General features: G+C 42.4%; 1 pseudogene; it reads right to left on the reverse strand.

The window, feature by feature from the left end:
* Positions 1-3,746: 3,746 nt before the first annotated feature.
* Positions 3,747-5,822, reverse strand: LOC110490778 (annotated as a pseudogene).
* Positions 5,823-12,612: the final 6,790 nt, after the last annotated feature.

Genomic DNA, 12,612 nt, shown 5'->3' on the forward strand with positions numbered 1-12,612 from the left:
GTTAAGAACAAATTCTTATTTTCAATGACAGCCTAGGAACAGTGGGTTCAGGGGCAGAATGACAGATTTTTATCTTGTCAGCTCACGGATTTGATCTAGCAACCTTTCGGTTACTAGTCCAACACTCTAACCACTAGGCTACCTGCCACCCCAGATTCTCCTTTCAATAAATATTGAGGGTCTTATTTTGTCGACATGATGATCGAAGCTTGGCTGCCATTTGATAAATAAAATAATTATCAAACTTTGGTCCATAATAATCTCATCATGTCGTAGACTATACCCACACTGTGTCTACAAGCTGTTGACTAGAGTGCACCTGCCAATATCAGAGTGGGCACTATTGTTATACCTACGCACCATTTATTGTGATAAAACCATCAGTTGGCCTAGAGTTGAAAATAGAATTAGAAACCCATTTAACCTGTATTTTTTATTCAGTTTATGGGAATTTAACAGCAAAAGTAATTTGTATGTGCGCTAAGTATTTACACACAGACTTTAATCTGCAACATGTCAATCTGATGGAAACAACTGATGGGAAAATACCTATATTGAATTTCTACAGATGTTAGAATATTCGCATGGAAATCTCTCAATTGGATGGAACCCTAGTGTTCTAATTTTTCAGAGTAAATAACCCATGGACACTAGAGAAGCTTTAACCAAGTTTAATTCTACCCCAAAGGTTCTGTACAGCTGTAATCAGACAACCCAACATTTGTCCCATCCAGATATTTATATTCCACTTAAGACACTTCCTCTCTCCAATCCTTACAGTTTATGCCCCAACAGGAAGAAGGTAACTAGATAGTACCCTGATTACTCCCTTAACTTCTTTGGGGTAGGGGGCAGTATTTTCACGTCAGGATGAAAAGCATGCCCAGAGTAAATGGCCTGCTACAAAGCCATAAAAGTGAAAGTGCAGTGCGCCAAATGCAAACAACAGAAATCTCATAATTAAAATTCCTCAAAAATACAAGTATTTTACACTATTTTAAAGATAAACTTGTTGTTAATCCCACCACAGTGTCTGATTTCAAAAAGGCTTTATGACAAAAGCACACCATCTGATTATGTTAGGTCAGTACCTAGTCACAGAAAAACACACAAAAAAAATTCAGCCAAAGAGAGGAGTCACAAAAAACAGAACTAGAGATAAAATTAATCACTAACCTTTGATGATCTCATCAGATGACACTCATAGGACTTCATGTTACACAATACATGTATGTTTTGTTCGATAAAGTTCATATTTATATTCAAAAATCTTAGTTTACATTGGCGCGTTATGTTCAGTAATGTTTTGCCTCCAAAACATCCTGTGATTTTGAAGAGAGCCACATCCATTTACAAAAATACTCATAAATGTTGATGAAAATACAAGTGTTATGCATGGAACTTTAGATAAACCTCTCCTTAATGCAACCGCTGTGTCAGATTTCCCCAAAAAATTATGGAAAAAGCACACCATGCTATAATCTGAGTACAGCGCTCAGACACAAACACAAGCCATACAAGGTACCTGCCATGTTGTGGAGTCAACAGAAGTCAGAAATAGCAGTATAAATATTCACTTACCTTTGATGATCTTCATCAGAATGCACTCCCAGGAATCCCAGTTCCACAATAAATGTTTGTTTTGTTCGATAAAGTTCGATAATTTGTCCAAATTCCTCCTTTTTGTTTGCGCGTTTAGTTCAAAAATCCAAATTCACAACGCGCAGGCACACTTAGTCCAGACTAAAACGTTTTTAAAAATCCATTACAGTTCGTAGAAACATGTCAAACGATGTATAGAATCAATCTTTAGGATGTTTTTAACATAAATCTTCAATGTGGTTTCAACCGGAGAATTCCTTTGTCTGTAGAAATGCAATGGAACGCAGCTAACTCTCACGGGGGTGCGCCTGAATGAGCTCGTGGCACTCTGCCAGACCCCTGACTCAATCAGCTCTTATTCCCTCATCCTTCACAGTAGAAGCATCAAACAAGGTTCTAAAGACTGTTGACATCTAGTGGAAGCTTTAGGAAGTGCAATATGACCCCATAGACACTGTATATTGGATAGGCAAACCTACAAACCTCAGATTTTCCACTTCCTGGTTGGATTTTTTCTCCGGTTTTTGCCTGCCATATGAGTTCTGTTATACTCACAGACATCATTCAAACCGTTTTAGAAACTTCAGAGTGTTTTCTATCCAAATCTACTAATAATATGCATATCTTAGCTTCTGGGCCTGAGTAGCAGGCAGTTTACTCTCTGCACTTTATTCATCCAAGCTACTCTATACTGCCCCCAGCCATATTAAACAAACAAACAAATGAACAAACACTCACCGCAAGGTGTACAAATTCAGAGACCTATGGCCTCGGAACTATGATCACACAACAAAATGCCATTCCAGCTGAATCTGCCGTCTTGTTCAATGGCAGATGGAGCAGCGTTGGTTTCTCCACTTCCCCCTTCTGGTTCCTAAGAGTGTAATAGCACAAGACTTGGAAAGCAACAAAAAGACACACACACATAACAGCATTAATATTGTGATAAGCTATGCATATTTATTCATGCTAATTCCCTCCACCCTTTCGTCTATTCTAGAAACCCATTCCAGAATAATACGACATCAAATGTAAATGTATTTAAAATAAAACCCCAAACTGTCTAATGATTTAAACAAACTCTAAGGCCTTCTGCATTTGCAATGATTGTTCGGTCATATAATTTAAATGTGTTACCTTTAACCATATCTACATGTACATACTGCCTCAATCAGCCTGACTAACCAGTGTCTGTATGTAGCCTCACTACTGTATGTAGCCTCGCTACTTTTATAGCCTCGCTACTGTATATAGCTTGTCTTTTTACTGTTGTTTTATTTCTTTACCTACCTATTGTTCACCTAATACCTTTTTTGCACTATTGGTTAGATCCTGTAAGTGAGCATTTCACTGTTGTATTCTGCGCACGTGACAAATAAACTTTGATTTGATTTAGAATCCATTCCCCTGGCATTTCTCCTAGAATCTTCAACCCAAAATACGTTTTCCTATGGCAAATTTAGACAATGTCTCATCGTAAGGAATCCGCAATATATACATGTGGTTCCATAACACTTTCTCTCACCTTAGCCATTTTGTCTGCTTTACGATTACCTATGGCGATTTTATCTGTACGACTAGTATGAGCTTCACATTTTACCACTGCTAATTTACTGGTTAACTGACATTATTCTAATAATACATCTACCTCCAGACCATTATTATTGGGGTTCCTGTCGCTGCTAACATGCCCCGTGGTGACCACACTGTACTCAAATTATGAATTACTCCAAATGCTTACCACACACAGCGCACTCCTTTACTCTATTCCCTTCTGTGTTCATGTAACTAGAGCCACCTGTATACTATACTTTTCCTGATTCCAATGCTGTCTCTTGCAAATCAGGCCTAGGTTTTGGAGTAATCTGATCTGGGTCACATGTATGCGACTCACCATCCTAACAACGCAGGATTAAAAGCACAAATCTTATGAAATTGTAGATTTTCCCCATTTAACGTTAACTCCCAGTTTGTCCATCTTGCACTAGTAACATGTTGTGCTTTGTCATACATGCTTTATGACCCTGTTCCGCCAATTGTCTACCAATGTGGTGCGGGCTCGCATATGACTTTCTTCGTCTTTTGACGCTAATAACAAATCCTCCACGTATTGTACCAACACAGAACCTACAATTGAAACCCTTTTAACTATTGTTGGTTTTAATACAGCTGGACAGTGTCTTTCGGTAGTCTTTTTTTTCTAGGTATCTACTAAAATGTCTCCCATAGGCCTCTACTTTGACATGCCTACTGAGCTCGTTGAACACCTGTACCCTCTTGTAGTTTGGGTTCCAGTTGCTCACTACCCAGCAGACTAATTTGTCCTTCTTGGGCAGCTCAAAGATTTTATCCTCACTGGTTACCTCAACAAGCGACCCATAAGGAACCTTGATATCAGAATCCAGTCGATAACTGGCAGTCAAATTGAACAAGCGGTCAACACCAGGGATACTGTTTGTGTTAGCCGGTGATTCTGCATTCCACCACACCCATTTCTGGAACCATGGACATTGCTCTTGGGGCATGTTCTTCAGGTCTCCATGGATGTCTCTATGGTGGAATATGACACTGTGCGCCTTGCTGTAAAGGTTTTTATCCACTGTTAGGTGACAGCCTTTGATGTTAAAGTAGGCACAAGAGTCTATGTCAAAGGTGTGATCAATTGGCCAGATCAAAATGATAGTCATCCTGAATGGTTGTCTGGGCATGGTGTGTTTGGTTCACCATCTGGTTCCTTGCCCTACGTACTTGAGGGCAAGGAGGACAACAAGCCTTTCCCAAGTGGGATGCCTGGTCGATAGGGCATGAGAGGAACTTGATCTGGCGTTTGTAGTACATGAAGGATAAGCGCAGTAAGAATGTCATCATCAGAACAGGCCGTAGAACACCCTAGGAAGCCGGAGTGGGCATATCTTGACCCTTTGAAAGAGAAAAGAGTCCAATCAAATCCACTTTAGAATATCAACAATAGCCATCTTATAAAATGACAATACACCATGGAATCCAGGGAAGAAAATACACTAGGAATGCAAAATGCATCACTAGTGAAACATACCAACATTCAGTGCTGTTGATTAATTCAGCATTCATGTTGAGCGTGTGTCAAACTCATTCCACGGAGGGTCGAGTGTCTGTAGGTTTTTGCTCCTCCCTTGTACTTCAATTATTAATTAAGGTCACTAATTAGTAAGGAATTCCCCTCACCTGGTTGTCTAGGTCTTAATTGAAAGGATAAACCAAAAACCCACAGACACTCGACCCTCCGTGGAATGAGTTTGACACCCCTGATGTGGACTCTGGTTGTCCTATACGATGACGTACACTACAACCCTCAAACGCAACTCTGGACCTCGAAACCAGTTCCACTGCATTCTTTCATTGTTCCCTTCTATTCAGGGACTGAAACTTATATGGGGCAAGTGTCAACCCCGACCTGCTGCTGCTGCTGCTGTTTCTTCAAGGTTTGTTGGCAGACTACACTCAAAAGGTGCATTGTCTCCACCTACTGTACAGGGTGGTGAGAGAAAAAAAATCTAACCTGAGCTGAGGAAAAGCCTGACCTTTATTTAACCAGTTAGGCCAGTTGAGAACAAGTTCTCATTTACAACTGCGATCTGGCCAAGATAAAGCAAAGAAGTGTGACAAAAACAACAACACAGAGTTACACATAAACGTACAGTCAATAACACAAAAGAAAATAAACATTTGAAAAATCTGTACAGTGTTTGCAAATGTAGAAGAGTAGGGAGGTAGGCAATAAATAGGCCCTAGAGGTGAAAATAATTACAATTTAGCATTAATACTGGAGTGATAGATTTGCAGATGATGATGTGCAAGTAGAGATACTGGGGTGCAAAAGAGCAAGAGGATAAGTAACAATATGGGGATGAGGTAGTTGGGTGTGCTATTTACAGATTGGCTGTGCACAAGTACAGTGATCGGTAAGCTGCTCAGAAAGCTGATGCTTAAAGTTAGAGAGGGAGATATAAGATTCCAGCTTCAGAGATTTTTGCAATTCATTCCAGTCATTGGCAGCACAGAACTGGAAGGAAAGGCGGCCAAAGGAAGTGTTGGCTTTGGGGATGAACAGTGAAATATACCTGCTGGAGCGCTGATACGGGTGGGTGTTGTTTTGGTGACCAGTAAGCTGAGATAAGGTGGGGCTTTACCTAGCAGAGACTTACAGATGACCTGGAGTGAGTGGGTTTGACGAAGGACATGTAGTGAGGGCCAGCCAATGAGAGCATACAGGTCGCAGTGGTGGGTAGTATATGGGGCTTTGGTGATAAAACGGATGGCACTGTGATAGCAAACTGGATGTAGTCTGAGTAGAGTGTTGGGGGCAATTTTGTAAATGACATCGCCGAAGTCAAGGATCGGTAGGATAGTCAGTTTTACGAGGGTATGTTTGGCGGCATGAGTGAAGGAGGCTTTGTTGCGAAATAGGAAGCTGATTCTAGATTTAATTTTGGATTGGAGATGCTTAATGTGAGTCTGGAAGAAGAGTTTACAGTCTAACCAGACACCTAGGTATTTGTAGTTGTCCACATATTCTAGGTCAGAACCGTCCAGAGTAGCGAGGCTAGTCGGGCGAGAGGGTGTGACCAGCAATCGGTTGAAGAGCATGCACTTAGTTTTACTGGCATTTTAAAAGCAGTTGGAGACAACGGAAGGAGTGTTGTATGGCAATGAAGCTCGTTTGGAGGTTTGTTAAGACAGTGTCCAAAGAGGGCCAGATGTATACACAATGGTGTCGTCTGCGTAGATGTGGATCAGAGAATCACCAGCAGCAATAGCGACATCATTGATATACAGTGGGGAGAACAAGTATTTGGTACACTGCCGATTTTGCAGGTTTACCTACTTACAAAGAATGTAGAGGTCTGTCATTTTTATCATAGGTACACTTCAACTGTGAGAGCCGGAATCTAAAACCAAAAATCCAGAAAATCACATTGTATGATTTTTAAGTAATTAATTTTCATTTTATTGCATGACAATAGTATTTGATACATCAGAAAAGCAAAACTTAATATTTGGTACAGAAACCTTTGTAATTACAGAGATCATACGTTTCCTGTAGTTCTTGACCAGGTTTGCACACACTGCAGCAGGGATTTTGGCCCACTCCTCCATACAGACCTTCTTCAGATCCTTCAGGTTTCGGGGCTGTCGCTGGGCAATATGGACTTTCAGCTCCCTCCAAAGATTTTCTATTGGGTTCAGGTCTGGAAACTTGCTAGGCCACTCCAGGACCTTGAGATGCTTCTTACGGAGCCACTCCTTAGTTGCCCTGGCTGTGTGTTTCGGGTCGTTGTCATGCTGGAAGACCCTGCCACGACCCATCTTCAATGCTCTTACTGAGGGAAGGAGGTTGTTGGCCAAGATCTCGTGATACATTACCCCATCCATCCTCCCCTCAATACGGTGCAGTCGTCCTGTCCCCTTTGCAGAAAAACATCCCCAAAGAATGATGTTTCCACCTCCATGCTTCACGGTCGGGATGGTGTTCCTTCGATTGTACTCATCCTTCTGCTTCCTCCAAACACGGCGAGTGGAGTTTAGACCAAAAAGCTCTGTTTTTGTCTCATCATGACCCTCCTCAGGATCATCCAGGTGGTCATTGGCAAACTTCAGACGGGCCTGGACATGCGCTGGCTTGAGCAGGGGGACCTTACGTGCGCTGCAGGATTTTAATCCATGACGGCGTAGTGTGTTACTAATGGTTTTCTTTGAGACTGTGGTCCCAGCTCTCTTCAGGTCATTGACCAGGTCCTGCCGTGTAGTTCTGGGCTGATCCCTCACCTTCCTCATGATCACGGATGCCCCACGAGGTGAGATCTTGCATGGAGCCCCAGACTGAGGGTGATTGACCGTCATCTTGAACTTCTTCCATTTTCTAATAATTGTGCCAACAGTTGTTGCCTTCTCACCAAGCTGCTTGTCTATTTTCCTGTAGCCCATCCCAGCCTTGTGCAGGTCTACAATTGTATCCCTGATGTCCTTACACAGCTCTCTGGTCTTGGCCATTGTGGAGAGGTTGGAGTCTGTTTGAGTGTGTGGACAGGTGTCTTTTATACAGGTAACGAGTTCAAACAGGTGCAGTTAATACAGGTAATGAGTGGAGAACAGGAGGACTTCTTAAAGAAAAACTAACAGGTCTGTGAGAGCCGGAAATCTTACTGGTTGGTAGGTGATTAAATACTTATGTCATGCAATAAAATAAAAATGAATTACTTAAAAATCATACAATGTGATTTTCTGGATTTTTGTTTTAGATTCCGTCTCTCACAGTTGAAGTGTACCTATGATAAAAATGTCAGACCTCTACATTCTTTGTAAGTAGGAAAACCTGCAAAATCGGCAGTGTATCAAATACTTGTTCTCCCCACTGTATACAGAGAAAAGAGTCGGCCCGAGAATTGAACTCTGTGGCACCCCATAGAGACTGCCAGAGGTCCGGACAACAGGCCCTCCAATTTGACACACTGAACTCTATCTGAGAAGTAGTTGGTGAACCAGGCGAGGCAGTCATTTGAGAAGACAAGGCTATTGAGTCTGCCGATAAGAATGCAGTGATTGACAGAGTCGAAAGCCTTGGCCAGGTCGATGAAGACGGCTGCACAGTACTTGATTTTATCGATGGCTGCAGGGGGTGCTGAGATGTTGGCCAGGGTAGGGGTAGCCAGGTGGAAAGCATGGCCAGCTGTGGAAAATGCTTATTGAAATTATCGATTATCATAGATTTATCGGTGGTGACAGTGTTTATTATCCTCAGGGCAGTGGGCAAGTAGGAGGAGGTGCTCTTATTCTCCATGGACTTTACAGTGTCCCAAAACCTTTTGGAATTAGTGGTACAAGAAGCAAATTTCTGTTTGAAAAAGCTAGCCTTATCTTTCCAAACTGATGGAGTATATTGGTTTCTGACTTCCCTGAAAAGTTGCATATCAGCGGGGCTATTCAATGCTAATGCAGAACGCCACAGGATGTTTTTGTGCTGGTCAATGGCAGTCAAGTCTGGGGTGAAACAAGGGCTATATCTGTTCTTAGTTTTTTTTTTTATTAATGGGGCATGCTTATTTAAGATGGTGAGGAAAACACATTTGAAGAGCAACCAGGCATCCTCTACTGACTGTATGAGGTCAATATCCTTCCAGGATACCCTGGCCAGGTCGATTAGAAAGGTCTGCTCACTGAAGTGTTTTAGGGAGCGTTTGACAGTGGTGAGGGGTGGTCTTTTGACCGAGGACCCAGTGCGCACGCAGGCAGTGATCGCTGTGATCCTGGTTGAAGACAGCAGAAGTGTATTTAGAGGGCAGATTGGTCAGGATGATATCTAAGAGGGTGCCCATGGTTATGGATTTATGGTTGTACCTGGTAGGTTCCTTTATGATTTGTGTGAGATTGAGGGCATCTAGCTTAGATTGTAAGCATGTCCCAGTTTAGGTCACCTAACAGTACGAACTCTGAAGATAGATGGGGGGTGATCAATTCACATATGGTGTCCAGGGCACAGCTGGGGGCCGAGGGGGGTCTATAACAACTTCTATCTTTGCTTCTAAACGCCACCCAGAATGATTAACCAATGAGAATGTACATTTAGTTAGCTGAACTTTACTTTGTTAATTAGACCAGGTAATACTATGAAAAACATTATTTAAGTTAATTACGTTTATTAGTTTAAATTACCGTATTTAGTCAAGTACACGTTAGTTTAAAAGACAGAGCAACATCAAATAGAACATGATTAGACGTTCTACTTATAGTAATTAGGGAGACTGAATGCATGGGTGAGCAGCAGGCCAATTATCTAACTCACCACCACTGGCTGCAACCTGAGCAATCAACTTGGTAGCAAACCATTAAGGCCAGGCACACCTAAAATGGTAGAGGCCCCTCGGTCTGCGCTATAGCCTAACTACGGCAAGTAAAAAGGGTCAAGGGGTCCGAGGACCTAGATGACAGAAGTGAGGGAGAGACTGGAAGCTGTGGCTAGCGATCAATCGTTGATCAACAAACAATCAAACTGTTCTTGGTGTGGCGGTGGTTCGGCACTGGGTCAAAGATGGTACGAGATGGTGATGGAGACGAAAGTGAAGCAAGCATGGAGCATAGTGGTACAAATGAATTTAAGAGTAAGAAAGAGAAATGAAGAGGGAGATAAAGGGAGAAATGGTTTGAAAAGGAAGGGAAAGGTCAATGGAGGCAGAGAGGAGGCAGAAAAGGATGTTTGAGGAGAGCAACATATCTTCCAACGCTAGCAGCAGTTCAGAGGTAGAGAGTGCAAAGGAAGGGCAAGATAAATCACGAGGGGAGCATGGAGGCGAGGAGGAGCATAAAGTGATTCTGAAGTTTAAGGGGGAAGGGGAAGTTGGGGCAATGAGTCCGATAAGGTTGACGGCTGTGATAAAAGAGTTGATTGGGGAAGTTGTCCATGCTAAAGTGTTAAGAGACGGGAGCTTGTTGGTGTTCTGTAACGACATGGCACAGAGGGGAAAAGTATAAGGTGGTGTCAAGCAGTATGTATGAACAATGAACACTTTTATTTGAACTTAATATAAGACATTAATAAAAATTAATTTAGTCTCAAATAATGAAACATGTTCAATTTGGTTTAAATTATGCAAAAACAAAGTGTTGGAGAAGAAAGTAAAAGTGCAATATGTGCCATGTAAAAAAGCTAACGTTTAAGTTCCTTGCTCAGAACATGAGAACATATGAAAGCTGGGGGTTCCTTTTAACATGGGTCTTCAATATTCCCAGGTAAGAAGTTTTAGGTTGTAGTTATTATAGGACTATTTCTCTCTATACCATTTGTATTTAATATACCTTTGGCTATTGGATGTTCTAATAGGTACTTTAGTATTGCCAGCCTAATCTCGGGAGTTGATAGACTTGAAGTCATAACCAGCGCAATGCTTGAAGCATTGCGAAGAGCTGCTGGCAAACGCAGTAAAGTGCTGTTTGAATGAATGCTTACGAGCCTGCTGCTGCCTACCACCGCTCAGTCAGACTGCTCTATCAAATCATAGACTTAATTATAATATAATATCACACAGAAAAACTATCATTTCGGAAACTATAATTTGTTCTTTCAGTGAAATACTGAACCGTTCCGCATTTTATCTAAAGGGTGGCATCCATAAGTCTAAATATTCATGTTACATTGCACAACCTTCAATGTTATGTCATATTTACATAACATTCTGGCAAATTAGTTCGCAGCGAGCCAGGCGGCCCAAACTGTTGCATATACCCTGACTCTGCGTGCAATGAATGCAAGAGAAGTGACACAATTTCCCTTGTTTAATATTGCCTGCTAACATGAATATATTTTAGCTAAATATGCAGATTTAAAAATATATACTTGTGTAATGATTTTAAGAAAGGCATTGATGTTTATGGTTAGGTACACATTGGTGCAACGACAGTGCTTTTTTTGCGAATGCGCTTGTTAAATCACCCGTTTGGCGAAGTAGGTTGTGATTCAATGATAAATTAACAGGCACCGCATCGATTATATGCAAAGCAGGACAAGCTAGATAAACTAGTATTATCATCAACCATGTGTAGTTAACTAGTGATTATGTTCAGATTGATTGTTTTTTAGAAGTTACGTTTAATGCTAGCTACCACTTTACCTTGGCTCCTTTCTGCACTTGCATAACAGGTAGTCAGCCTGCCACGCAGTCTTCTCGTGGAGCGCAATGTAATCGGCCATGATCGGTGTCCAAAAATGCTGATTACCGATTGTTATGAAAACTTGAAATCGGCCCTAATTAATCGGACATTCCGATTAATCGGTCGACCTCTAGTAGGGAGTGATCATTACCCCATAGTATGCACAGTAGGCCAGAGGGAGGAGGAGGTGTCAGTGGATGGAGTAGGCAGGTGCGTGTTTGGAATGGCAAAGTGGGCTCAGTTTCAGGAGCTGAGTGAGCAGGTGATGGCTCAGGTGGATATGAGAGGAAGTGGATAGTATGAATAACTGGGCGAGAAGTTTTAGTGGGGGCAGCTACTGAGGCTATACATAAGAGTTCAGGGAGGAGGAAAGCAGTCCCATGGTGGACCGAGGAGTGTGGGGCAATGGGGAGGAGTTGAAACAGGGCATTTAGAGTACTGAAAAGGACTCATATCTTCCAACATCTGATTCAGTATAAGCAGACCCTGGTGAGGAGAACTATCCTTCAGGTAAAGAGGTCATGTTGGCGTCGGTTCTGTGACACCATTGGAAGGGCGACACCTGTGGGAGAAGTGTGGGAGATGATTAAGAGGATGAGTGAGTGGGATTTTTCCAGTGTTGACGAGTGGGAAGGATGTGGCAGTAACAGATGAGAAGGCAAAGATGATGGCCAAACTATTTGTCCAAGTGCATAGCTCTGCAAATTTGTCAGAGGAGGGGGAGGGAAAGGGGGAGAGAACGAGAGAGGAGCATCCTGGAGTGCTGGATAGGAGGGAGGATGTAAATGATGCGTTGAATGCACCATTTACCATGGCAGAGGTGAAAAGGGCAGTAGATAAGGCTGGGTTAACTTCACCTGGGAAAGATGAGGTGTGCCATGCTATGTTGACCCATCTTTGTGATGAGGCACAGGATAAGGTGTCGGTGTTGTACAACTGAGTGTGGGAGGAGGGGAAACTACCAGGCAGCTGGAAGTAGGCAGTAGTGTAAACAAGCCAGGGAAGGATCCAATGAGGTCAACAAGCTATCGGCCAATAGCTTTAACATCACATGTATGTAAGATTATGGAACATGTGATTACGGAGAGGCTAACTTTATTCCTGGAGTGCAGGGGGCTAGTATCGCCACATCAGAGTGGGTTCAGGAAGGGGCCGGGGAACTATGAACCCAGTGCTCTGCTTAGAAGCAGAGGTCCGGAAGGCTCAGGTGAACAAGGAGACAGTTGTAGCTGTTTTTGTTTGATGTGGAGAAGGCGTATGATATGATGTGGAAGGAGGGGTTGTTAATCAAGCTTGGTATTATGGGGGTAGGAGGAAGAATGTACAACT

The sequence above is a fragment of the Oncorhynchus mykiss genome, chromosome 15 (genome assembly GCF_013265735.2).
Source record: "Oncorhynchus mykiss isolate Arlee chromosome 15, USDA_OmykA_1.1, whole genome shotgun sequence".
In the NCBI taxonomy this organism is placed as follows: Eukaryota; Metazoa; Chordata; class Actinopteri; order Salmoniformes; family Salmonidae; genus Oncorhynchus; species Oncorhynchus mykiss.